The following is a 27,963-nucleotide window of genomic DNA, read 5'->3' as shown; positions in this document are numbered from 1 at the left end:
GAGCTTTATAGCTATTTTTGGGGGAACTGATCAGATCAATACATTGAGGAAAAAAATGACCACTATCACCTAATGACTTTTTGAGGAATAAATCCCGAGTTTACCTTAGGGTAGGCTTTAAGTTGAACCTTAAGATAAAGATACAGTTTGATCACTGAATGATAGAAAGTATACACAGGGTTGAAAAAACATGAGTTGTGTTTACTAACTAGTTGTGGTTATAACCTTGGATAAATTATCTAATTACTTTAGACATCAGGTTCCTCTTTAGTAAAACTAGGGAATTTAACCAAATGTCCCATCCATCTCTGATATTCCAATTCTATTAATATATATTGGAAAAGATGTTGGTTAAGAACAGAAATGGGTGGATTTTAGGTGGGTTTTTTATGCCAAATGTCTGACATTTTGTTCGGATATGTTTTCTTACTCTTCCCTATCTTTTCAACCATCTTCTAATGTTGAAAGCGTCCCAACAAATAGTCCCACCCCCCAAGGGTAAGCCTTGAAGTTCACTTTCCCAGACTGACTGGTAGCTAGGACAGGAGCCATGCTCCCTGGGCTCTGTCACTCTTAATCATTTCCAGGAAACCTCATTGCACACCGGACAGAGAATCAGGTGCTGCATTCACCTCATGTCTGCATGAGGCTCATGGTGGAGGAATCTGATCTTCAGAGTCAGTAGTAATTCTTAAATAGCTTTGCTAGTGCAGGAATAGTATTGGTGCTAGACAGTGACCATTGCAGGAGAGAAAAGACCGTGACACATAAGTGTCCAGGGCGAGGAGCAGCAGAATTTCCTCACCAGGACAGTTCTGCAGGATGGTTTTAGGCTTTGTTCTTGAGAAGCTTACCCATAAGCCTGTTCTTTAGTCTTCCCTATTCCTTTCGTAAATTACTCTCTCACTTAGAGTTAGCTACCAGTGTTTTTGAATGGAACCCTGGCTGATAAATGTAGAAATAGCCATATGGTTTATTATTTACTTGTTTTAGTGATCTCTTAAGCCATAGCCAACAGCTACAGTGTTATAGTTACCCTTCCTACCATGGTGTATCCCTCTTAAAATTGGAATTTTTCTCACGTACTCAACTGTGTTCATATGGCACTCTTTCCAAGTGTGGAATGTGTATTTTTGGCCTTGTATTACTGTGTGTTAACAGTTGCCTAGAATAGCCTCTCCTCCTTCCTCATTCTAGTTGTATTTCTCATTCAGCTTACTAGATTCTTAATATAATTTTTAATATTGAGATCTTATTCTCAATAATGAGACCTTATTCTGTCTCTCACAAACATACACAACCCTTCCTAAGCAGACAGTATTTAGTTAGCATAATGTACACAGCATGATAACTATTAATGGGGGCTTAAGTCCCAGAGCTGCAAAGCACTGTGTTCAGCTCACATCTTGAATGAGCTCAGAAGTAGACTTTTGGCCAAAGCCTCCAGGTACTAGCCCAGCCCGGCAGAAACTTTGATTTCAGTCATGAGAGACCCTAAGCAGAGAACCCAGCTGAATTCATTTGGACTTCTGACCTACAGGAAACGTGATGAAACTGAAGTTGTAATGCTACAGGTGCTTTATATGTGCCCAGACACCTGTCTTCCATTAAGTCTGGTTCCACATTATATTTCTGTGTGAATGCATAGCATCTGTAGTAAGTAGACATGGGAGTGGATGGGCTTGTCTAAGGGGTGAGGAGATCCTCAGGAACTCCCAGGACTTAAAGACTGGAGAAGGAAGGGGCTAAGTTAGGAAGAGAGAGAAAACAAAATATCACAGAAGCCAAGAAGCAATTATGAAGGAAGGAATAATCAAATGCTTTGTCAAATGCTGCTAATGGAACCAATAATCTAAGTATTAAAATTATTCATTGAATTCAGAATATGCAGGTAATGGATAGTCTTAAAGGGACCAATTTGGGTAGGGTCATGAGGGCAAAATCCAAACAAGACTGGCAATCATGTGGACAACTTTTACACCAAGTTTGTCTCTGAAAATAAGAAGGAAGAGGGGATGGTTTTTGGAAAGTGGGGCTTTTGGAAAGATGTTTTTGAGGTTAGGAGAGATGGGCATGCTTATCATTACTGATGCCACTAATGTCATCAGTGGTGGAGGGTATGAGGGGAGTGGCTAATTGAAGATGGGCATTCATGGATTGGTCTGGGATGAACAGAGAGGCAAAAATGTTAAGAGTATTTTGAAGACACATATTTAAATTGTGGACCATGAAATCTCAGTTGAAGAAAGAAGTGAAGCTAGTAAGGGACTGAAATGCAGGGGAAGGAATGAAAACCCCAAGGATATCAAGGGACAGATAGAGTGAGGAAGAAGTATGGAATGATGGGAATGTGGTGTGAGAGGAGATTGCTTTCAGTTCTGATAATGGATGGCAAGAGTCCAGAGTGAGCATCTGAGATGGAATAGGCGGCATAATCACCGGAGATGGCTAAGTTGGTTAAGCGAAGCCAGGTTCTCTCAATGTCCATGTGGTGGCTGGGTTCTCCACATGGACATTGAAGTCACAGAAGATACTGGCAGAATTGAAGTGTCAAAGAAGATCGAATTAAAGATTATTGTTCTTAAGGAATGAAGAGGAAAAGTCCAGGACAGACTATGGATAAGGACAGGATGACATCAGTCTTAAAGAAGAATAGTTATTCTTCCCTATAAATTCAGAGGAGGACTATTTGAGAAAGCAACAGAGAACTTTGCTTTTTGACCCTGAGTCACGTCAGGTATGAGGGAATAACTAAGATGAAGAGTCTACAGAGGTTGATGTATCCTCAAGGAAGAATTGGGTTTATCAGGAGTACGAGAAGGCATAGTGAAAGGATTCAGAAAAGGAGGAGCTTGATGGAAGTGTGTGGTAGTGAAGAAGTGCAGAGAATAACAGAATGAATGTTAAAGTGAAAGACCTGGCTGGTATCATCAGGGACTTGCCTTCGTTTTGGTTGTTCTAAAATGTCAATCCCAATTATAATTTGAATCTATTTAAATCTCAGATGATATTTAAAGTGTAATTTAAGTCTCATCTTTATAGAAATGTGTTAGATCATTTCTTTTTTTATAATTTCTAATATAAATTTAAATTAGTTGATCATATCTTTGTATACCAAATATTGAGTACTGGTTATTGCTGTATCAATGTTGGTTGGATGGATGGGTGAGTGGGTGCGTGTGGTACATGTTATTTCTGAGTTACTACCTTTAGTGCTTGCTTCTGTGGCTAGGCATACGTTTTCTTATCAAACTTGTTCTATGTCTTCCTTCTAGATTTTAAATACTTTGAGAATAGAGTCTGTGTGTTTAATTTATATGGTTTTAGTTATACTTACTTTTCATAGAACCTAGAATGTAGGTGTTCAGTGAATACTTGTTAAGTTGATTTCATTGACTTGTTCAGGTAAACCCAATCATTCTAAAATTCTTCCTAAGGTCCATGTAACATTATTCCCTAATAGGTATCAATATCCTTAAAAACAGCTCTCTTAGGAATCTTTTATGATCTACAATCCAATAAGCATGATCTTAGGGTAATTAAGTAGAAACACATCACAGAGTTTTATTTTTTTAAGATTTTATTTATTTACTCACGAGAGACACAGAGAGGGGCAAAGACATAGGCAGAGGGAGAAGCTGGCTCCCTGTAGGGAGCCCAGTGCAGGACTCAAACCTGGGACCCCAGGAGCACACCCTGAGCCAAAGGCAGATGCTTAACCACTGAGGCACTCAGGCATCCCATGAAGTATTTTTTTTAATTTATTTATTTATTTATGATAGTCACACAGAGAGAGAGAGAGGCAGAGGGATAAGCAGGCTCCATGCACTGGGAGCCCGATGTGGGATTTGATCCCCGGTCTCCAGGATCGCGCCCTGGGCCAAAGGCAGGCGCCAAACCGCTGCGCCACCCAGGGATCCCTATTTTATTTTTAAATAATCAAAAAGGGACATGTTCATATAATTTCCCATTCAGGAGTATAATGCCACAGTCTTTTAGAATGATCAACCTTCCTCATGTCTTACTGAAATGATGATCTTCTTTTAGATACACGTAATTTCAACCTTTAATTCCTAAATTCCTATATCTCAAAAATAGCCTATCTTTTTTGTTAATAGACTGAATTAATTTAGTTTGATATTTATACTGTGACTTTAATTTTTAAGACAGGTAAATTATTGCTTGTACTCTATAATTGAAATATGTGTCCCTCTAAGAATCATACTTTAGTCTGTATTATTAGCAAATGTCTTTAAACTTGGCTTCATCTATTTTCATATTCACTACATTCACATATTACCATTGTCAGAAATTTACATTTTCTAAATGTAGATTACACTTCTTCATCCTAAAGCAATTTAAAGTAGGTATTTCATGATAAACTAATGATCACAGTTTTAAGAGTTATTACATGAGAGAGAAAGCTGCATATGTGCGATTCAAGTCCCCAGACGGTAACACAAATATGAGTCATGGCTCACTTTAGTGTAAAACTAAGTAGTTACAGACCTATTTAGAGACAGTTATTCAAAGTAGGTGAGCATATATTATCAGTAGAGAGGAATAGCTCTAGTCTCACAAGAAGAATTATCAGATAAATATTTCAGTGAAAGAAGTTAAATTAGAGCATAAAAGGAAGTTTTCTGTTTAAATCAGATTCTTAGTTTACAAGACAAAAAGAAGTCAAGTTTAAGTCCTATGTCTCAAGAAATTTTGAACATGCAGAAAAATCAAGTGGGAAAAACTAAAATTTCAGTGACTAAACTGTTTGTCCTGTATATTGAGTATAGGGAATAAAGACCATCAAGTCAAGTGGGATTCATTTAGTTGAGTCATCCAAGTGCTAAACTGTAAACTACTAAAGACCAACCTATGCTTCATTCTTGTTTCGTGTATATTCATTTAAAAAAATAAGCTAGAAAATTAAAGAATAAGCCTAAAGTACAGGTATTCTGTTCCTTTTCTCCTATAGTTTACTTTATGCAATTTTCCAAAATACTGATTTCAATTATTTGTAATACTAATGAGAGAAATTAACAAACGCCTTATAGCAAGATAGTACTATTTGATAAATTTAGAGTGGAGTAAGGATTATGACAGATAAATTTGGGTTCAGGAGGGCAGCATATTCTATAATTAAGGACACTCTAAAGTACATTAGCAAGAAGGGATAATATAGTGTACTTTACAGAAACATCATGGAAAGATTTAGCTTCAAATTATAAGTATCGACCACTATTTTTAAAAATTATTCTTGTGGACGGTGTAGATATTGGACATCCTAAATACATGCCTTCTTCATTCATTCCAACCAAGAGTTATATGTACTTCCCTTTAAAGGTGCACTTTAGTGCATTACCATGACCAGTTCCCTGTCTTCTGGGTTGTTGAACAATAATAGAAGAGTTATGTCCACAGTGCTTTATATGGTAGGTGGCTGATAATTAATGAACAATAACACTGGATGAGGTTGTTCTTGAGGGCTACCTTTTACAGATAAAAGAAATAGCAAACAGAAGCAACATTTAGTTTTTTCTTAGTCATTTTCCTCCATCACGTTCATATCAAATAGCGGGGCAGTATCCAATGGACAGATAGATGCGTTGCAAAACCCACATCCTTAATTTTAGGATTTTCACATTCAAAATCTTGACAGATAATTTAAAACAGTAAGTTCTTCACTGGGAAATTTATTAAAGTGGTACTAATTTTAAAACGTGGTAAATATGAAAATGTATTTTATCAGAATATATTTTATAAACCAACCAACTCTCATGATCTTGCTTATAGTTTGTCCATCTGAATTAATAGTATTGAAGATGCCTCTCCCAAAAGAGTTGTGGTTTTATCTGCCGGGACATTTATTTTGGAGTAGACAGGGTTTAATGCTACTTTGCTAGAGTAATGCCTATTTAGGCAAACAGTGTGAATTTAAAGAGAACTGATAAATACTAATTACAAAAATGTTTTTCTCACTAGAAAATTTGAAATTTAATTTAGAAAAGAAGCAGTTTTACATTTATGCATTTATGTTCTTAGGATGGAATATGAGTTTAAATACTGAATAGGCCTAGGACAGAGGAACTGAATTTTTAAAAATTAAAGTTGAAGGAAATCTGTTAGTGAGTTTTCAGTCTGATTATAACATTTGTTCTGTGGACTCTGCAGGGACCTGTAAGGAGCCAGAAAAAATATCCATTTGACAGTTACATTTTACTTAATTCTATGCAGAGCAAAGAATAATTCTGGTCAAAAAATGATAGTACATGATAAGACTGAATATCAGTTCCTGATGCTGCTTCTATTAGGCAGATATATTTAAGTGATTTCTATCACTGAAAATGAGCATGGTCATCCTGCACATGCCATGTGTGCTTATTCATTACTTGGAAGCTTCTGTTCAAGTGAAATGCATATTTCTAAGTGTTGAGCATGCAGATATACTCTTGGGAAAAGCCTAATTCTCCTTAGTGTACATGTTGGCACCTGGGATAGGACTGGAATATGTGACCTGACTACTTCATAATGTTGGGATGAGTAAATGAATGAGATACGTGAAAACCTTTGTAGACTAGAAATATTAGTTGTTAACTTGAAATAAAATAAGTTATCCTTAATTTAATTTGAATCATTCTGCCATCATTTACTATTTTATAAAGATACTCTCATGGTGCATGGATGGTTCAGTCGGTTGAGCTCCTGACTCTTGATTTCAGCTCAGATCGTGATCTCAGGGTTGTGAGATCCAGCCCTGCGTAGGTTGGGCTCTGCCCTGAGCGTGGAGCCTGCTTGGAATGATTCTCTCTCTCTTCCTTTCCTTCTGTGCCTCCCACTCATGCACTCTCTCTTGTTCTTAAAAAAAAAAAAAGGTACTTTCTTGTCTTACAAAAAATAATGTCTTATCTTTCCTTTATCTAATGTTAGACCTAGAATTGTTTAAATAGGCTATATCTTACCAGATTACAATGATCTTTTTATAGTCTGTCACTTTGGACAACTGATGACTAGAATAGTACTGATTTTATTGTTTCTAGCAGAAAAAGCTGGTAGAGCTGATAGGAACTGAAGACTACTTAAGTTTAGTACACACAGTTTTTTATTTTATCTGATTGATGTATCATCAAAGTATATAATTTATATAATCAAAATTATATATCTCTTAATAGTCCCATATTCTACAATAAAAAATAAAGTGAAAAAAATAAAGTGAACTAATTAAACTTTAACTTGGCTCATTTTTCAAAAACTAAGATATTATCTAGCTCATAGAAAATAGCATATACTATAAGTACATCTTTCATATTTGCTTAATTTGGGGGAGATATATTTTTCTTTGAAATGAAAGCTGGCATTGTCACTTAAGCTGTATTCAAGTTATAAAAAATATTTCTCTATACTAACTCATTTGTGATTTTTCATAAAAGATTAAATAATTACCAGATAGTGGAAATCTACAGTTTTATTTATTATTATTATTATTATTATTATTATTATTATTATTATTATTTTGAAATCTACAGTTTTAATGTGAAACTTGTTAGGCATCCAAGACCAAGTTTATATTTGCATTTGTGTGGTTTTACATAACAGGGAGGTTGGGAGCACAGAGGCTCTGCAGTCCTTGGTTTCATGTCTTAGTTCCCCAATTCTTCCTGACTTGTGGTCTTGGGTAACTACTCAGCTGCTCTGTGCCTCATTTATTCATTCATAAAAGGGAATAGTAACCATAATAGCTGCTTCATAAAATGTGTGTGAGAATTAAAGGAGATATTCCATGTAAAGAATTTAAAACATCATCTGGCACAAAGTAGGAACGTGACTTTGTTAACTAATTTGGTTTATTTTTTTTATTCATGTGCGGAGACATTTAGTGTTCTGATTCACTAGCAATCTTCACTAGGTGCTGGTCCATAAGTAAAAATTATTGCATTGTGTTTTTCAAGTTTCAAAATAAGAAGGAACATTTGCAATCTGGAAAAGAGGAAAGTAAAAGGTTTTTGTTTTGTTTTGTTTTGTTTTGTTTTTTTAAGAGAAAGAGTGCATAAGCCTAGGGGGAGTAGGAAGGGGCAGGAAGAGAATCTTAAACAAGCTCCACGCTCAGTGCAGAGCCTAGGCGGAACTTGATCTCATCACCCTGAGATAGTGACCTGAGCCAAAATCAAGAGTAAGCCATTTAACCAAGGAGCCACCCAGGCACCCCAAAGCAAAAGTCCTTTAATTCAACAGTATAAAAAGTGTTTAATCTGACAATACAAATAGCAAAATAACTTTTTTCAGGAACTAAATATAACTCAGGCCTTGAATGTTTTCAAGATACAACTGTCTTGAAATATACTTTGAGTAATTATTTAAAAGTCTGAATTATAAATATTCTTTCAATAAATACAATTTTATTATCTTCAGTCATGTTGGGTAACTCATATTTCCTTAGCAAAATGTCCCCAGCAGTTTAAGCCAGGGTATTCTGAGACAGCAAGCCTTGAAACTTGTAATGTTTCATCAACAAAGAGGTTTCTTTTTCACTGCACTGCATGTCCACTGTAGCTCGGTTAGGGCTCTCTTTCGTGTCGTCTTCACTCCGGGATCCAGATGGATAGAGGAAGTTCTTTCTGAAATTTTGCTGCTAGTTAGATGACCCAGCAAACTAATTCTTGTTCCTTCAAGTTTCTGCCCAAAATTAACAGATGCCACCTCCATTAACATTTCAGTGTCTAAAACAGGAGTCGACAAACTTTCTGTAAAGTGCTAGAGAGTTCATTTGTTTTAGGCTTTACAGACTACAGATGGTCTCTGTTGCATAGTCTCTCTCTCTTTAAAAATGTAAGCAAGGGGCAGTGAATAATAGTGAATAGTATTTCATACAAAGAATTGCTGAGATTAATATCTGTAGGTTAGCGCTATTTATAAGTGCACATCAGTAGCTTATAAGTAAAGTTTTGCTTTTAAGTATAAAAATTTGCTCTCTTGGGACAAACATTCAGTCTTATTTTAGGGGGTGCCTGGGTGGTTCAATAAGTTAAGCCTTTGCCTCCAGCTCAGGTCGTGATCCTGGGATCCTAGGATCGAGCTGTGTGTCAGGCTCCATGCTTAGTGGGGAGTCTGCTTGAGGATTCCTTCTCTCTCTCTCTCTTTCTCTCTCTCTCTCTCTCTCTCAAATAAATCTTTAAAAAACATTATTGAACTTTAAAAACTTAGATATATGTCAAGTATTAGTATATATTAAACAAGTTTACCTAAACTGGCAGTACCAGAAGACAATGCAAGGAATGGCTTTGTTTATTCCTAGAGTTAAAGATAGTGGATTAACCACATATATTTATTTCTTCTTCCTGTACTCTCCACTTCAAGGATTGTTTCTTGGTACACATTGGCATTTGTACCCACAAGCTCAGAGAAATGGAATCAGGGCATCAGCAAAGTGGAGGAAACCTTGTGAAAATTGCACACAGAGGAAGGAGAGGACTGTTGTGATCCCCAGAACCATACACACTTCTGAGCACAGCAGAGGTTGGCGTGAGTCTAGGGATTAAAAGCAATAGTTAACTACAAATCTGTAAAATGTGCAGTTATATCTCCCTTCTGGCATTAAGAAGAGAGCCAGGCTTGTAACTCTAGGAATATCATAAGTTTCTTTGGAAAAACTCAGCGATTCCAAGCTAAGACCTTACTTAACCTCATAGTGATATTTTAGAGGAAATTGCCTGGCCCCCACCTAATCACACTGATGCCAGTCAGTGAGCAAACTGTATTTAAAAGTAGAGAGTTTTTGATCAGCCTTTTAGTGATGCATTTTTGAATATGAACAGGCAGGCATAGCTCAGGAGACACTAAGGGAAAACCTCCAACAGGAAAGAGAAAACCCAGGATAAAGAAACATTAAAAAAAAAATTACCCTCCAAGAAGAGTACATATTGCAGAGATGATAAGGAAAGTAAAAACCAATCCTAATTAGTTTATTCAGTAGGATTTGATAAACATATATATTTCAAAAAGACCAAGTATCCTTTTAAAAAAAAAAAAAGGAACAGTCATAAAAGAAAAGGCTTTTGTAAATTATATAGATTGGAAATGGCTGTTGAGTATGTAACCAAGAGTGTTCACTGTGGCTTATAACCAAGGATTTTGGTAGCAGACTTCAGGCTTATGTGTTCATGAGTTCACATTTATGTGTCTAACATAGACTTATCTTTCTGGAAGAATATTCATAAACTGAATAGTTTTGCTTTTAAATTTCTCCCTTATTTTTAAATATTACAATATTTTATATCTAAAATATGATTTATCAGATCCATATATATATATATATATATATGACCATTAATTATTTTCAAGATAGATTTAGAAGTGTAGTCTGTTCACTGGGCTTAACACTAGGGCCACTGAACCACATCCACTGAATCAGAATCACTGGGAAGCAGCCTTATAATCTTTCTTTAAAGCAAATTTCCCGAGAAGTGGTTAAATATACTAAAATTCCAAGGCTGCTGGTATAGAAAATGTTTTCCAAACACATTGTGACTGCAAGTGATTTGAGGGATAGACTTTAGGGTAATAAGTTCAGAGGATATATTTTTGTCTGTTTTGTGTATTTCATCAGATCTTTTCATCTTTTATTGTCCTTGGTTTCCTCTTCAAATATTTAGCAATGTATCTATTCTTTGGGTATTCAGAAAAATAACTCAGGGGAATAGAATTACAAAAAAGTGTCCATGAAATTACTGTAAAAATATGAAGAGAATTTTCCTTTTAAGAAAATTCTATGCCCTCATTTAATTAACTGAAATTGCCTAAAAAGCACCAGAAATTACATTGAATAGATAATAAAATTCAATCAGTTTCAAGTGAATACAGACCAACTCAAAATGGCTTGAGCAATATGGGACCATCTGGAGAGTTGGTCTATCTTCAGGCATGGCTTGATCTAGTGACTCAAATAGTACCACTAACATCCTAGTTTCTCTTTCTACTCCTTCCACTGCTCCCCTACCCCCTCCCACACACCCGTCTTCCATGTGTCAGTTTCATAATCAGGTTTCCCATAGTTGCCCTCTTGAAACTTCTTGTATCTCACTAGGTTACCTGCCCATCCCAGAACCAATCACAGGGATGGGCAGTACTGATTCACTTCAGCCCTAGAGTTGGGTCACCTCCCAAACTACATTAGGTAAGAGGTGGAAAGGATTACATTCACTATTGGAAGGAATTGATGAATAGGATGCTAGGAAAATAGCTAATATCCAATATAATGCTTATTTAAATTTCTTAAAAATAAAATTCATTAGGGGCATCTAACTCTTGATTTGGGCTCAGGTCATGATCTCAGGGTTGTAAGATTGAGCCGTGCTTTGGGCTCTGTGCTCAGCCTGCAATCCGCTTGAGATTCTCCCCTTTTCCTCTGCCCCTCCCCCCAAATTAATTAATTAGTTAATTAAATGAATAGTGGCAAGAATTTATCTTTCACATAGGCAGTTAATTAATTAAACTCACCAAAACTTATGTTTACCAAAACATTCCATGAGTGACATCCGATTTAGTCAATTTGATAATACCTCAGAATTAGGCGTACTTTTCTGTGTATTGTTTTAGAAATACTGATTTCTGTGTTAAACAGTGTCTTTCTAATATGCTTAATTGACTATGAGCTAAATTCTAAAAATTGTGATTCTCAATCCTGATTAATATGACTTGGGGAGTTTTTAAAATAAAGATGAATAAGTTCCCACTTAGATCTGTTGAAACAAAAACTTAAAGGAATAGGACCAGACTATTCGTATCTTTAAAAAGCTCTACGGGAAAAAACAAAAACAAAACAAGTTCTACAGGAGACACTAGTACTAAGTAGCATTGATTACATTGCCCTATGGCATCTATCGTATGTCCACATCTTACTCTTCTTTGTTGTTTCCTGGATAGCCATAGGAGTTAAATGAGTCCTTGCGAAGTTTCAAAACATCTGATGAGATTATCATGAAACTAACATATCTTTAAGAAGACTACTGTAAGACTTGTTAATAGTATAAAATATTTTTCCAAAACTACTCAAATCGCAACCAAGTAAACTATTTAAAAATCAACTTTAGTACAAATGATTTTATATAAAATACTTGTAATGTATAAATTGTACAAACAATTTTATAAATTGTTTTGAAATAGTCCTGAATAGTAAGAAATGGTTATATCTACTAGTAAGTGTTAACTTACATTGCCTTTGGCTTCTTTCAAAACTTTATATTTCAGATATATTTGTAAATATTAAAATTACTTATCTCCTTGATTCATTAGAAGTTTGATATATTTTCAGACAGAAGAAGACAAGAAACATCTTAAAGGGGATTATGAAGTCATTATGGCCGTAAGAAAAACTATTTTACCAAAAAACATTCATTATATGTAACCTTAGAATGTTGTAGATTGGACTTTCTTTGGATTCAGTTTTATTTAAACAAGTTTATTGTGTCACCAAAGACATTAGAAGTAAATTTTCAGAAATTGGCAAATTCAACACTTTTTAGGCCTCATTGGTCTTTTAGGAATGTGAATTTGGGAAAATATACCATGTGGCCTATTAACAATCCTCAAGGCCATCTTTATAGTGTAGTCCCACCCAGACCATCCTACAATCACACTGTAATATGGAAATAGTATAAAATATTTCTTCTAAAATGGTACACATCGTGATAAAGTGAAATAAAAAGTACTGCTATTTCTATAGCTCTTAACATTTCATTTCCTGGAAACTGCTTTGAATGCTCTATGAGGATACGAACAAAAACAACAGTAATAACATCATGTGAAATAACTCAGGTAACTGGAGAATTCGCTATGAAGTTGCGTTGCAGATTCTCAGAAATATCCTTCTATATTCATATTATAATGAACATATAAATCACATTTTGCTGTTTCATTTGTCACCAAATTATTCATAACATTCAACATTTGAATCAGAACTAATCTTCAAATAGTCTGTGTTGTGGCATAAGAGAATTGTTACTACCATTTTGAAGTTTAAGAGAGGAAATTTGAAACTTGAAAGTGTTCATAAATTTAAACTGAAATCATTACCTAATGCCTTGGTGCCAGTGTCTCTAAGAATTTAATTTGGATAAAGCCATTACACAATAACTGGGACTTGGTGAGCACTCAGTATATATTAGTGGTACTAATATTATCATAGCATCATCACTACATTACTGCTACCATCACCACTTCTACTTTTACCTTTTCATGTTTTTTCCTTAAAAATAGAGTGTGTGTGATTTAATTTGGTTTCTTGTTGGTGAGAATCCACACTTCATTACCTCCACTATCTATTTTGTCCCTGTTAACATTGTACATGGATGATTTTTTTTTAGTTCTCCCCTTGACATGGGTAGTTATGTTAATAGACAAGTAGAACTTGCTATAAAAAAAGAACTTGGGGATCCCTGGGTGGCGCAGCTGTTTGGCGCCTGCCTTTGGCCCAGGGCGTGATCCTGGAGACCCGGGATCAAATCCCACATCAGGCTCCCGGTGCATGGAGCCTGCTTCTTCCTCTGCCTGTGTCTCTGCCTCTCTCTCTCTCTCTCTCTCTCTGTGACTATCATAAATAAATAAAAATTAAAAAAATTTTAAAAAGAACTTGCTATAAAATATTAAAGAAATATAAATTTTTGAAGTTTTCATTTTACACTAGCACCATATAAACCATACTAAATATCTTTCGTGGTAAACCACTTTTTCATCGAGGCAAGACATATGAAATATCTGTTCTGTTCTCTTTTTGAGTATGATTATTCTATTACTATATATGTATATATATAATTATATACACATATACATACATATTTACATCTGTGTTTATTCCTCTGTTTATTGAAAGCCCTGCATTCATATTGAGATCACCAGTTCCAATGCAGCACCACAGAGTTCATCATGATCTGTAACTACCTTCTTTGATAGAAGCCTGCCTCCCCTCCTCAGTGTATCAACTTATTTGATCAGTCCCTTTGCATGTGACTCAGGTTTCACAGCAGCCATCTGCTACTCCATTTTCATACCCTTCTCCCCAAACTCAGACTCTAAATCCTTGTGTCTTTTTGCTCCTTCTGCACAGAAGTCCTCACTGGGCTTGACACCTCTGACACCTATTCCAGTCTGCCCAACCCCTGTCCCTGATGGAGGGACAGCTGGCTTACTCTGGTAGGGCTATACCACCCCATCCTAGACCACGTTTCTGTGAAAATAGCCTCTTCACCCTATTTAGGATCTAATATCTCATACTGACCCTCTTCTCTGAATGGATGCCCTTACCCTGCTGAGGCTCAACAGCCCGTTCTGTTATCCATCAATGCCCTCGGCAGGATGTCCTTCTTACCCATATGGGGGAGAAAGGGGCGCAGATGAGGCTCTTACACCCCAGGCTAGGCCATCCCTCTTTAGAAATGGCCTCTTCATTCTGTGCTGGTTCTGGTAGCTACCACCAGGCTGCCCACCCAGGTTCCCCGTCACCACTTCATATATCTTCCCCACCCGTAGGAAGTACAGAGTCCTCATCCTGTCCAGGCTGATAATGCTACTCATCCAAGAGGATACCCTCCTCATCTTGCTTGGATTTAATAGATTTTTGTAAATCAGTGATCAGTTGACGGTCCCTTAGTGAGGTTAGTGAAAACAGTGATGATAGCAACTAACTTATATTGGCCAGTAATACATAACACATGGTCATTCTCTATATCACAAATAAGTGAGGTATTTATCTGTAAAATGGCCACCAACTATACAAATTCAAAGTACTGCCACTAAGTTCAATTTCTGGTCTTCTGGAATGAAAAGGTAGAGAAACCACTTGAGCCATGGAACAAGCCATGGAACTCTCCATGGTACCAACACATTCCTGGCCTCTCTTGGATCCTTGTGTAGCTGGCTTGAATCTTACTTACCCTCTGTTACAGGTCTAACTATGCCTGTTACCTGTTCCTGAGATTTTTGTCTTTTTTTTCCAGCTTTGTTGGGATATAATTGGCATAACATAAGTTGAAGACCTACATTGTAATGATATGATACAGTGCAAAGTGCTTACCACAATAAAGTTAGTTAACACATTTTTTTTTACCTCATGTACTTATAATTTTTTGGTGCTATGGTGAGATAATTAAAGCTCTACTCCCATAGCAGTTTTCAAGCACACAATACAGTGTTGAAAGCTATAGTCACCATGCGGTACATTAGATCCATGTATTCATTTCATAACTAGAAAGTTTGTGCTCTTTGTCCAACATTTCATATTTCCTACACTCCTCAACCCCTAGCAACCACCATTCTACTGTCTGGATTCTGTGAGTTAGATGTTTTGGGGGGTTTACATGTGTGATTATACAAATATATATGTATATGAGGTAGCCTATACCCAATTTTCCCATCACCATTTATTTTTTTAAGATTTTTTTATTTATTAGAGAGAGAGAGAGCACAAGCAGGGGGAGCAGCAGGGAGAAGCAGGCTCACCACAAAGCAGGGGTGGTGGTGATACGGGGCTCCATCCGAAGACCTTGAGGTCATGACCTGAGCTTAAGGCACATGCTTAACCGACTGAGCCACCCAGGCACCCTCCCAATCACCATTTATTAAAGAGATTGTCCTTCATTGAGTATTCTTGGCTTCCCTGTCAAATATTAGATGACTGTTTATGTTTGGGTCTATTTCTGGGTTCTCGGTTCTGTTCCATTGGTCTATTTGTTTTTATGCCACTACCATACTGTTTCAATTATTATAACTTCTAGGATAGCTTGAACTCAGGAAGTATGAAGCCTTCTGCTTTTCTCAGGATTTCTGTGGCTATTTGGGGTTTTTATGGTTCCATATAAATTTTAGAAGTGTTTAAAATGCCATTGAAATCTTGATAAGGATTGCATTGAATCCATAGATGGCTTTTGGTAGTATCAACATTTTAACAATATGAATTCTTCCCATTCAGGAACACAGGATACATTTCCATTTCTTTTTGTCTTTGATTTCTTTCATCCATGTGGTGTAGTTTTCAGGTTAGAGATCTTTCACGTCCTTGGTTAAATTTACTCCTAAGTACTTTATTGTTTTTGATGATATTGTAAGTAGGATCTATATATTTATTTCTTTTTCAGAAAATGTATTCTTAATGTATAGAAAAAGTCAATTTACAGAGTAGAAGAAAATTTTCCCAACACATATGTCTGACAGAAGACCTGTATCAAATATGCAAAGAACTTGAGGTGTCTGGGTGGCTCAGTCAGTTAGGCATCCAAATCTTGATTTCAGCTTAGGTCATGATCTCAGGGCTCTACACTGGGCATGGAGCCTTCTTGGGATTCTTTCTCTCTAAAAGATTTTTTTTTAAAGAATATATAAGGAGCTCTTAAAAAAACAATAATAAAATGATAAATATGATAATTCATAAAATAGACATAAAATTTGAGCACATAAAAAAAATTTGAGCACATAGTTCTCTAAGGAAAGTATGCAAATGACCTACAAACATATGAAAAAAATTGCATCATTAACCATCTTGGAAAATGTAAACTAAAACCACAAAGAGATATTATTACACAATCACTGGAATGTCTAAAATTTTAAAAACTAACAATTAAAAATACTAACAATAACAAAATTTTAAAAATTCTGTGTTGCTGGGGCTGTGGAGTACCTGGAACTCTCATACACTGTTGGTGGGAATGTAAAATAGTACAATCACTTAATTTCTTTTTAAACTTACCCTTATCATGTGTCCTAGAAGTTCCTAGGTATGTATCCAAGAGAAATGAAAAAATTTCATTAAAGATTTGTATCTGATTTTTATTAGCCAAGAATTAGGAACATTCCAGGTACCCATCAACAGATGAATAAACAAACTGTTGACTAGTCATACTGTGAAATACAAAACAATAATAAAAATTAATGAGCACTGATACAACAATACAGTTGGATACCGGAAACATGCTGAGCAAAAGAAGGCAGATACCCAAATGTATATACCATATGACTTCATTTATATGAAGTTAAAGAAAAGTAAAACCAGTTAATAGTGACAGAAATCAGATTGGTGGTTGCCTGGGTTGGGTGGGAGAGTTGATTGGGAAGAAGCACTTTCTGATGACTTAAGTGTTCTATATATTGATTGGGAGGTGGTTACACAAAAATGTATACATTCATAAAAATTTATTGAACTTGTGCACTTAAAATTGCTACACTAATATCATTAAATGTAAATTATTCTCCAAAAAGGTTGATTTTTAAAAATAAAAAAATATGTAGGAAGAAAAAAATAGCACAAAAGAGGGGCACTGGGGTGGCTCAGTTGGTTAAGCATCCAACTCTTGATTTTGGCTCAGGTCATGACCTCAGAGTTGTGAGACTGAGCCTGGCATCAGGCTCTGCACTAAGCATGGAGCCTGCTTAAGATTCTCTCTCCCTCCCCCTCTCCCTCTGCCCCTCATTCCCACTCTCTCTCTCTCTCTCTCTCTCTAAAAAAGAAAGAAAAGCACAAAAGAATATGACGTCTCAGTAATAACATTATGTGTAAATGGACTAAGTGCTCTAAAGATTCTCATATGAATTTTTAAAAACTGTATGTTATTTCAAAGAAAGATATTTAAAACGTAAATGTACTGTTAACTGTAAAGGGGCTAAGAATTTGACCTACTTCTAGCTGACAAATGAGCCCGCCACATCTTAGTGGAGGCCAGCAGTAGAGGACTTAATTATTCTTGACATAGTAAGCAGCATTAGCATCAGCAGGTTTGCATCAGTTCCCCAGATTCCATAGGGGCAATGCACATAGACCTGCATGGTTGCCTGCCTGTGAGGTTGGATAAGGGGGACCCTCTACTCCACATATTCAGGAGTCCATTTTTCTGTCATGATGTTGCTCTGCCACCTATCCCCTAGGACAGAGGTCCCTAATTTTTTTTCTGTAAAGGGCTAAAAAGTAAATACTTTAGGCTTAGCCAGTGACATATGGTCTCTGACATATTCTTCATCCTTTTTTTTTTTTTAAACAACCTTCAAAAACTGTGAAGTCTATCCTTAGCTTCCAGGCCATAGAAAACAGGCCACAGACCAGATTTGGCCCACAAACTATACTTTACCAACTCTTACTGTAGGGCATTGTCATTATGTGATTGTTCAAAGCTTGATCTCCATCGCTTCCAGGTTCCAAGTGATGGGAGAAAGGAAAAGAAGATAGGCAGGAGGCTTGCCCAGTGTCTTAAGGTTCAGGCCTATGTCTTTTCTGTTTACATTTCATTTTCAGTCACATGTCCATACCTGACTCCAAAAGATACTGGAAAACGTAGAAGCCATGTGCCCAGAAGGAAGTGGAAGATAGATTTTTGTTCAGGATTAGCAGTCCTTGTCACAACTAGAAAGAGGAATAGAAAAAGAAGAGAGAGAGAGAGAGAGAGAGAGAGAGAGAGAGAAAGAAAGAAAGAAAGAAAGAAAGAAAGAAAGAAAGAAAGAAAGAAAAAAGAAAGAAAGAAAGAAAGAAAGAAAGAAAGAAAGAAAGAAAGAAAGAAAGAAAGAAAAGGAAGGAAGGAAGGAAGGAGAGAAAGAGAAAGAAAGAAAAGAAAGAAGAGAGAAAGAAAGAAAGAAAGAAAGAAAGAAAGAAAGAAAGAAAGAAGAAGGAAGGAAGGAAGGAAGGAAGAAAGAAAAGGAAGGAAGGAAGGAAAAGAAAAGAAAGAAAAGAAAAAAAGAAAGAAAAAGAAGGAAGGGAGGGAGGGAGGGAGAGAAAAAAGAAAAAATAAGGTGCTCAGGTGGCTCAGTCAGTTAAGCATCGGCCTTTGGCTCAGGTCATGATCCCAGAGTCCTGGGATCAAGCCCTATATCGGGTCCCTGCTCAGAGAAGAGTCTTCTTCTCCTTCTCCCTCTGCCCCTACCCCTGCTTGTGCTGTCTCTCTCAAATAAAAATAAAAATCTTAGAAAACAAACAAAATGAGAGGGTAGTATCACAGAAACCAAGGATTGGGTTTCAAACAGAAAGTAATTGACTGTATTGAATATTAATTACTACATGGTTAACTAAGATGACTCTAACACCAATTAGATTTAACATGGTCTCATTAGGTGATCATAATGAGAGTAGTATCTGTGGAGCAGTGGGAGCACGATGAGCTCAGGAGTGAGTGGGAGCTGAGTAAATGATTCTAAGGCAGTCGAACTCTTTAATGAGGGCTGGCACTGAATGGGGAAAAGATAGAAGAGAAAGGGGGAAAGAGAATAGAGTTATCTGGAAGAAGGTTTGGTATCTAAAAAAAAGTTTTTTAAAAATATGAGTGAGACTTAAGCATGTTTAAATATGGATGGGAAGAATCCAGTGAAGAGAGATATTTAGGATATGAGAGAAATAGAGATATGCAGTATTCTTAGCAAAGTTTGAGGACTTTGTGGAGAAATTGGTCTGAAATAGGGATACTTTCTCTTACAACAATGGTAAGAAAGAAGAAGATCTAGATGTAACAAAGTTTATAGATATTTTGGCAGAAAATTGAGAAAGATTACACGGCATGTGTGTGTGTCTGTGTGTCCATCTGCGTGTGTAGAAGGAGGTAAAAATGAGGAAGGAGAAAAGAAATGGGGTCAGGTGATTTTAGGAAAATAGGAGATTTAGAATCATTGAGAAAATGGAAAAAATAAATTTACTAGAGAAGCATAATAAGATTATAAATATAACCAGATGATGGCCCAGACAAGGTGACAGTCCACTCCATTGTGTGATCATCCCCCCAGTACAGTGAAGGAATTGTCAAATTCATCCAAGGTTAGCATTTTGCTAGCCAGGCAAGTGTGTTGACTAATTAGAGAGCAAGGATGTTTAAGGCAAGAGAATGATTGAAATGATGAATCTTGGACTAGAAAATTGATGGGGGAGGAAGTAAGGGCAGAAAGGGGCTGATGAACAGAAACTATGGTGGCAGGAGACTAGAGGTCTAGTCATAGTCATGTTGCGAGAGGAGTCGAGTGATAAGATCACATGGATAAGAACTTGTGCTTCATTAGCACCTGGGATTTTTACTTAGTAATTTTGGTGAAGACCTAGCCACAGCCTCCGATGATCCTGAGATCCAATAAATAATGACACTAGAAGGCAGAAATCATTAAAAATGAAAAAATCAAATAACCTAGTGCCCAGGATTCATGTAGAAATGTAATGCACTTGAAGTCCGAGAGAGGTGGGGTAAAGGGGCAGTCTGTGAGCCAGGTGAAAATCCTCAGTAACTGAGCAGGCCTTACAAGACAATTGCTAGTTGAAGACACCACCTAAGGGGAAAGGATGGCACCATCAGATGGCAGGAGCTTCTCAGATTGAAACCTGTTGTACGTGAGTGATTCACGGATCCTGGAACAACTTAACAATTTATGAAAATATATTTGTGTCAAGACGCCTGGATGGCTCAGTCAGTTGAGCATCCAGCTCTTGGTTTTGGCTCGGGTGGTGATCTCAGGGTCCTGGGATCAAGCCCCACATCAGGCTCAATGCTCAGTGGGGAGTCTGCTTGGGATTCTCTCTCTCTCCCTCTGCCCTTCCTGAGCTTGTGCATGCTTGCTCGTTCTTTCTCTCTCTCTCAAATAAATAAATAAATCCAAATAAATAAATGAAATTTGTGTGTTATGGGCAGACTTGAGGGGACTTCATCCTGTTGCATAATTTTTACCAGCCCCCACTGAAAGCCATCTCAAATAATAACAGGAACTCTCAGAAGGAATAGGCTGTGGGCCTCACGATTGAGAGGGAAATCCTCAGGCCACAACCTCCAGCCACTGTGTGTTGCTTTCTTGATGAGCTGTTGGTACTGCCCCTGCCAACGTCTCCATCCCCATCTCACCAGTGCCTGTCCCCAACAGTTGCTGCCCATCTTCTCTAGTGGAATTGTTGGAACCTCATGGCTCTTACCAGTTGTGGAGGGAAAAACTATTAGAATGAAGCCAGATTATAGAGATCCTTGCAAACCAGACTGGGGAATATAAACTTGGTCGTGAGAAGGACTATGATACTAAGAATCCTGAATTCAGAATCCTGAACCTCAGTTCATTTTCTGTAGGATAACTGGATATAAAACTTTGAGACTTTAAATATTTAGCCTGACTTACTTCATCTCTAAGATAAGCATAGTTAGGTAAAATAGGTGGATTTGAGCCATGTTCTACAGAAATACTTTTTGGATTCTTGAAGTTTCCTATAACTTCCTTTTTGAAAGTGGGGCTGCCTGGGTGGCCTCAGTCAGTTGAGCATCCAGCTTTTGGTTTTGACTCAGCTCTTGAGCTCAGGGTCCTGAGATGGAGCCCCATGTCGGGCTCAGTGGGGTGTTTACTTGAGATTCATAAAACTTTTAAAAACAAATTTCTTTTAAAATGAGAGTATAATTTAAGATTGTAAAAATCAGTACAAATACATGCTATCTACTCAGTTTTAATTCAGTGGAAGCTATTAACATGTTAACCCACACTATGTACTTTTTCTTCCCTGTAGACTTATTAATCAAGCTGCCATTATCTCTCTATATTTGAAATTCTTGTAATTCTGTCCTTGCTTAGGAGCATTATAGCTTGGTATTGATGTACTGGTTAATTTGGTCCAATCCATGTCTGCCCATAACAATTTTACTAAGGTGATGCATTACAGTCAATACTAGTGAGTGCTTTTGCTGTGACCTAGTAATAGATTGTTTCAATGAGTTGTGTGAATTCAGGGTAATACATTCTTTAAGATGTGCGTAATTGCTAGATACCATTAGAGACTAAACTTGAAAAGTTTCTTTAATTTTCCATTGCTTTATCTTTCCAGTTTTATCCATCAGTTAAACAGATTAATATTCTGACATTGCAAGGCATGGTAATTCACAATTTATCAGGACTTTATTAATATTGTACATAAAATAAAACAGCAAACACTAGATGCCAACCTAATCCATAGCTGCACTGTTGCCCACAACCTTACTATCAAGCTCTGTTTTTAACCAAATGGCCTGTTATAAGTTAGAACTTGATAAGTGCATTGAATATAACACTACACCTGTTTCATGGTTGAACTTGAAGTAAGATTTTATGATTTTCAAAGGCGACCATTAGTAAAATATTTGAAAATCACTAGATTAAATTTATTTGAGACCCCTTCTAAAATTATATCATGCTGATATATGGAGCACTTAAATAATTTTTCATAACAACTATATTGAGATATAAATCATATACCATGAAATTCACCCTTTTAAAGTATACAAATCACATGTATAGAATATTCACAGAGAGATGCAACATCACCACTATCTAATTCTGTATCATTTTTATCATCCAAAAAGAAAATCCTAGCATCACCTGCATGGCTCTGTTGGTTAGGCATCTGCCTTCAGCTTGGGTCATGATCCCAGGGTCCTGGGATCCAGACCCGTGTTGGGCTCCTTGCTCAGTGAGGCGTCTGCTTCTCCCTCTCCTCCCTGCTCCTGCTCCCTCTCTTGCTATCTCTCTCTCTCAAATAAATAAATAAATAAATAAATAAATAAATAAATAATATTTAAAACAAAACAAAAAAACAAAAGGAAAATCCTGTACCCATTAACAATCACAGCCCTTAGCAACCAGCTAATCTGCCCTCTGTCTGTATAGAGTTTTGCCTCTTCTGGACATTCTATATGAATGGAATCATACAATATATGGTCTCTTTTGTCTGGCTTCTTTCACTTAACGTGATGTTTTCAAAGTTCATTCATGTTTCAGCATGTGTCCACACTTCCCTGCTTTTTTTAGGGTTAATAATATTGCTCCATGTTATGAATATGCATCATTGTTTTTATTTCTCTTAAGTATACACCTAGTTCTGGAATTGCTGGCAATTCAATGCTTAACATTTTTAGAAATTGCCAGTTTTTCAGAGTGGCTGCACTGTTTTACTATCCCACCAACAATGTATAAGAGTTCCAATTTCTCCACATTCTCTCCAACACTTCTTATTGTAGGAGTGTGTGTGTGTGTGTGTGTGTGTGTGGACAATAATATACATATTAGCCATCCTAGTGGGTGTAAAGTAGTATCTCACTGTGGTTTTGATTTTTATCTCCCTCCTAAAGATGTTGAGTTTCTTTTCGTGTGCTTATTGGCCATTCATATGCCCTCTAGGAGAAATTTCATTAAAATCCTTTGTCCAAGCTTTGCGCAGTGGCAGTATCGTAGCCAATGAGGTTTATCCGAGGCGTGACTATTGCTAATTAAAATCCTTTGTCCACTTTTAAATTGGCTTATTTATCTCATTATTATTGAGATGAAAGCATTCTTTATATATCCTGAGAAACAAGCCCTTTATCAGAAAAATGATTTGAAAATATTTTTTCCCATTCTTTTTTTTTCCCCATTCTATGTGTTGTCCCTTTACTTTCTTGATGATGTGCCATGAAGCACAAAGTTTTTAATTTTCAGAAAATCCAATTTATTTGTCCTCTTGTTGTATGTGTGTTTAGTGTCATAGCTATGAAATCATTGCATAATCTGAGGTCACGAAGATTTACTCCTATGTTTTCTTTTAAGGATTTTATAGTTTTAGCTTTTAAATTTTGGTCTATGATTCATTTTTAGTTAATTATTTTATATGGTGTAAAGTAGGAGTTCAAATTAATTCTTTTGCATGTGAGATTTCCAGTTGTCCCAATACCGTTTGTTGAAAAGATTACTTTTTTTTTTCATTTAATTGTGTTGGCACTCTTAAAAAAAAATTAACCACAAATGTAAATTTTTATTTCTGAACTCTCATTTATATTCCACTGATCTGTATGTCTGCCCTATGCCAGTACCACACTGTCTTGATTGCTGTAGCTTTGTACTAAGTTTAAAATTGGAAATGTGAGTCCTTCCAACTTTGCTCTTCTTTTTCAAGATTGTTTTTAGTTGAGTCCCTTGCTACACATGAATTTTAGAATTGGCATCTCCATTTCTGCAAAAAATACCATTGGAATTTTGATAAAGACTGCATTGAATCTATTGATTGCTCTGGGAAGTGTTAATGTCTTGTTAGGTCTTCCAGAGGCGCTTCACTGGCTCAGTTGGTAAAGCCTGTAACTCTTGAGCTTGGGGTTATGAGTTCAAGCCCCATGTTGGCTGTAGAGATTACTTTAAAAATTAATTAATTAATTTTTAAAAAGTGGAATTCATAACTTAAAAAATAATAGTAAAAAACCTTTCAAAACATTAATAGGAAATGATATTTCATTTATTTAAGTTGTCTCTAATTTCTTTTTTTAAAATATCTTGTTGCTTTCAGTGTATAAAACTTACACTTCTTTTGTTAAATTTATTCCTAAGAATTTTATTCTCGTCGATGCTATGGTGAATGGAATTGCTTCTTACTATTGTTTTCAGATTGTTCGTTGCTGGTGTATAAAAATACAATTTGTTTTTGTATATTGATCACATATCTGCAACCTTGCCTAATACATTCATCAGTTCTAATAGGGTTTGTTGTTTGTTTGTGTTTTGGTGTATGCTAGGATTTACTATATACAAGACCATGTCATTTATGAATAGAGATAATTTTACTCCCCACCCCCAGTATGAATGCCTTGACAGAGACTGCCTCCTTGAACAAATTTTAATCAGGCTCCCCTGAGCCCTCTTTTTGACGAGGCCTCAACTTGATGGTTGTCCTGTCTTTGACCAGCCCACCTTTCATAGCTGATCAAGTTTCTCATCCTCACCTTGGTGTAATAGTTCTTGACGTGCCTTCAGTAAAAATGCTGTTAGGTCAGTTTTTCCCATCCTTGTGATGTCTGAAAATTTTCATTCACTGATCCCCTCATTCTCTTCATTGGCTATAAATCCCCACATGCCTCTGCTGTATTTGGAGTTGAACTTTCTCCCCAGTTGCAATAATCTTGACACTTATTTTGGTAGTCCTGAAGACAGGTTTACTTCATTTTATTACACTGCACTTAATTGTGCTTTGCAGATACTGCATTTCTTACAGATTGAAAGTTTGTGGCAACCCTGCATCATCTATTGGCACCATTTTTTTCAACAGCATTTGCTCACTTTATGTCTCTGTGCACATTTTGGTATTCTCATGGTATTTCACACTTTTTGGTTTTCATTGTATTTGTTACACTGATCTGTGACCAGCAACCTTTGATGTTACTACTGTAATTATCTTGGAGTGCTTGCTACAAACCACACCCATTTAAGCCCACACACTTAATTGATAAATGTTGTGTGTGTTCTGATTGTGCCACCAATCAGCTCTTCCCCGATCTCTCCCCTCCCCTTCCTATTCCATATGACACAACAATATTGAAATTAGGGCAATTAATAACCCTGCAATGGCCTCTCGGTGTTCAAGTGAAAGGAAAAATTGCACATCTCTCATTTTTTTAATTTAAATTTTAGGTAGTTAATATACAGTACAATATTGATTGCATGTCTCTCATTTTAAATCAAAAGCTAGAAATGGGGGGATCCCTGGGTGGCGCAGCAGTTTGGCGCCTGCCTTTGGCCCGGGGCGCGATCCTGGAGATCCGGGATCGAGTCCCACGTCGGGCTCCCGGTGCATGGAGCCTGCTTCTCCCTCTGCCTGTGTCTCTGCCTCTCTCTCTCTCACTGTGTGCCTATCATGAATAAATAAAAAAATTAAAAAAAAAAAAAAAAGAACAAAAGCTAGAAATGAATAAGCTCGGTGAGGAAAGCATGTCAAAGGCTGAGAGCTAGGCCTCTTGCACTAAATAGCCAAGTTGTGAGTTCAAAGGAAAAGTTCTTGAAATTAAATGTGCTGCTCCAGTGAATACATGAATTATAGTAAGAAAGTGAAACAGCCTTATTGTTAATATGGAGAAAGTTTGAGTGGTCCAGGTGGAGGATCAAACCAGCCACAACCTTCCCTTAAGCCAAAGCCTAATCCACAGCTAAATGCTAAGTCTCTTCCATTCTGTGGAGGCTGAGAGGTAAGGAACCTGCAGAAGAAAAGTTTGAAGCTAGCAGAGATTGGTTCACGAGGTTTAAGGAAAGAAATTGCCTCCATAACAGAAAAGTGGAAGGTGAATCAGCAAGTGCTGATCTAGAAGCTGCAGCAAGTCGTCCACATCTAGCTAAGATAATTAATGAAGGTAACCACACTAAACATCAGATTTTTAATGTAAATAAAACAGCCTTGTACTGTAGGAAGATGCCATTTGGACTTGAATAGCTAGAAAGGAGAAGTCAGTGCCTGACTTCAAAGCTTCAAACTACGGGCTGGCGCTCCTGTTAGGGGCTAATGCAGCCGCAGCCACTGCTCACTCACCATTCTGAAAACCCTACGGCCCTAAAAAATTATGCTAAATCTACACTGCCTCTGCTGTATAAATGGAACAACAAAGCCTCGATGACAGCACATCTGTTTACAACGGTTTACCAAATATTTTAAGCCCACTGTTGAGACTTACTGCTCAGGAAAAAAGACTCCTTTCAAAATATTACCATTTGTTCATAGTGCACCTGGTCACTCAAGAGCCCTGGTGGAGATGTACTGTTAGATTAATCTTGTTTTCACGCCTGCTAACACAGCATCCATTCTGCAGCCCAGGGATCAAGGAATTGTTTTGACTCCAGGCCTTATTTTTTGAGACATACGTTTCATAAGGCTAGGGCTGTCACACAGTGATCCCTCTGGTGGATCTGGGCAAAACAAGGTTAAAACCTGGAAAAGAGTCGTCCTTCTAGGTGCCATTAAGAACACTTGGGATTCATGGGAGGAGGTCCAAATATCAACATTAAGGGGAGTTTGGAAAAAGTAGCTTCTGACCCTCATGGATGACTATGATGGGTTCAAGACTTCCATGCAGGAAATAAGTGCAGATGGGAAGGAATAGCAAAGAGAACTAGAATTAGAAGTAGAGCCGGAAGCCACAACTGATCACTGCAATCTCACGATAAAACTTGAATATTTGAGGAGATGCTTCTTATGGAGAAACAAAGAAGATGGTTTCTTGGAATCTACTCCTGGCGAAGACGCTGTGAAGGTTGTCGAAATGACAACCAGGGATTTAGAATATTACACAAATGTATTGATAAAACAGCAACAGGGTTTCAGAGGATTGACATCCAATTTTGAAAGCAGTTCTACTGTGGGTAAAATGCTGTCAAACAGCATCACATGCTACAGAGAAATCAGTTATGAAAATCAGTTCTGAAAGGAAGAGTCAGTGATGCTGCAAACTTCATGGTCTTATTTTAAGAAGTTGCCAGAGCCACCCCAGTCTTTGGCAACCACCACCCAGTCACTCAGCAGCCATCGACAAAAAGATTATCACTCTTTGAAAGCTCAAATAATAGTATTTTTTAGCAACAAAGTATTTTTTTTAGTTGAGATACATACATTATTTTCTTAGAAATAATGCTGTTGCACACTTAATGGACTACAGTATATGGTGAACATAACTTGTACATGCATTGGGAAGCCAAAAAATTCATTTGCCTTTATTGTGATACTAGCTTTATTGCTGTAGTCCGGAACCTAGCCTGCAATATCTACAAGATATACTTATAAAGGCTTCTTTGCTGTGTTAACAGGTGTTGGAATAATTTTTAACAGCACTTTATTTGTCTTACTAATTGTCCTGACTAGATACTCCAGTACAATACTGAATTGAAGTGGTAAGAATAGACATTTTTATCTTATTTCTGTTCTTAGGGAGAAAGCATTCAATCTTTAACCACTAGGTATGATGTTAGTCAGCTGTAGGTTTTTTGAGAAAGTTTCCTTGTATTCCTAGTTTGTTGAGTGTTATTATCATGAAAGGGTGTTGGGTTTTGCCAGATGCCTGGTCTGCTTTTATTGAGATGATCATGTGGTTTTTGTCCTTTATTCTGTTATTATGACATTTTTCATTGGCTGATTTTCCTATGTTAAGCAACTTTACATTCGTAGAATAACTCTCACTTAGTTATGATGTATAATCCTTTTTATATGTTGCTAGATTTAGTTTGAACATATTTTATTGAGGA

At 36.8% G+C, this 27,963-nt stretch overlaps 1 protein-coding gene and 1 non-coding gene across 7 annotated transcripts in view; both read left to right on the top strand.

Moving 5' to 3' along the window:
• The window catches only part of SYT14 (synaptotagmin 14), a 212,188-nt gene that overhangs the window by 146,404 nt on the left and 37,821 nt on the right, over positions 1 to 27,963 (top strand). The gene's annotated exons all lie outside the window — the stretch shown is intronic.
• On the top strand, positions 23,147 to 23,290 carry LOC144316632 (U4 spliceosomal RNA). The gene has a single exon (XR_013382568.1). It is a non-coding gene; the product is annotated as a U4 spliceosomal RNA (small nuclear RNA).

The sequence above is a fragment of the Canis aureus genome, chromosome 6 (genome assembly GCF_053574225.1).
Source record: "Canis aureus isolate CA01 chromosome 6, VMU_Caureus_v.1.0, whole genome shotgun sequence".
Lineage (NCBI taxonomy): Eukaryota > Metazoa > Chordata > Mammalia > Carnivora > Canidae > Canis > Canis aureus.
Note: the sequence above shows the minus strand (reverse complement) of the source record. Positions and strands in the feature narration are given on the sequence as shown.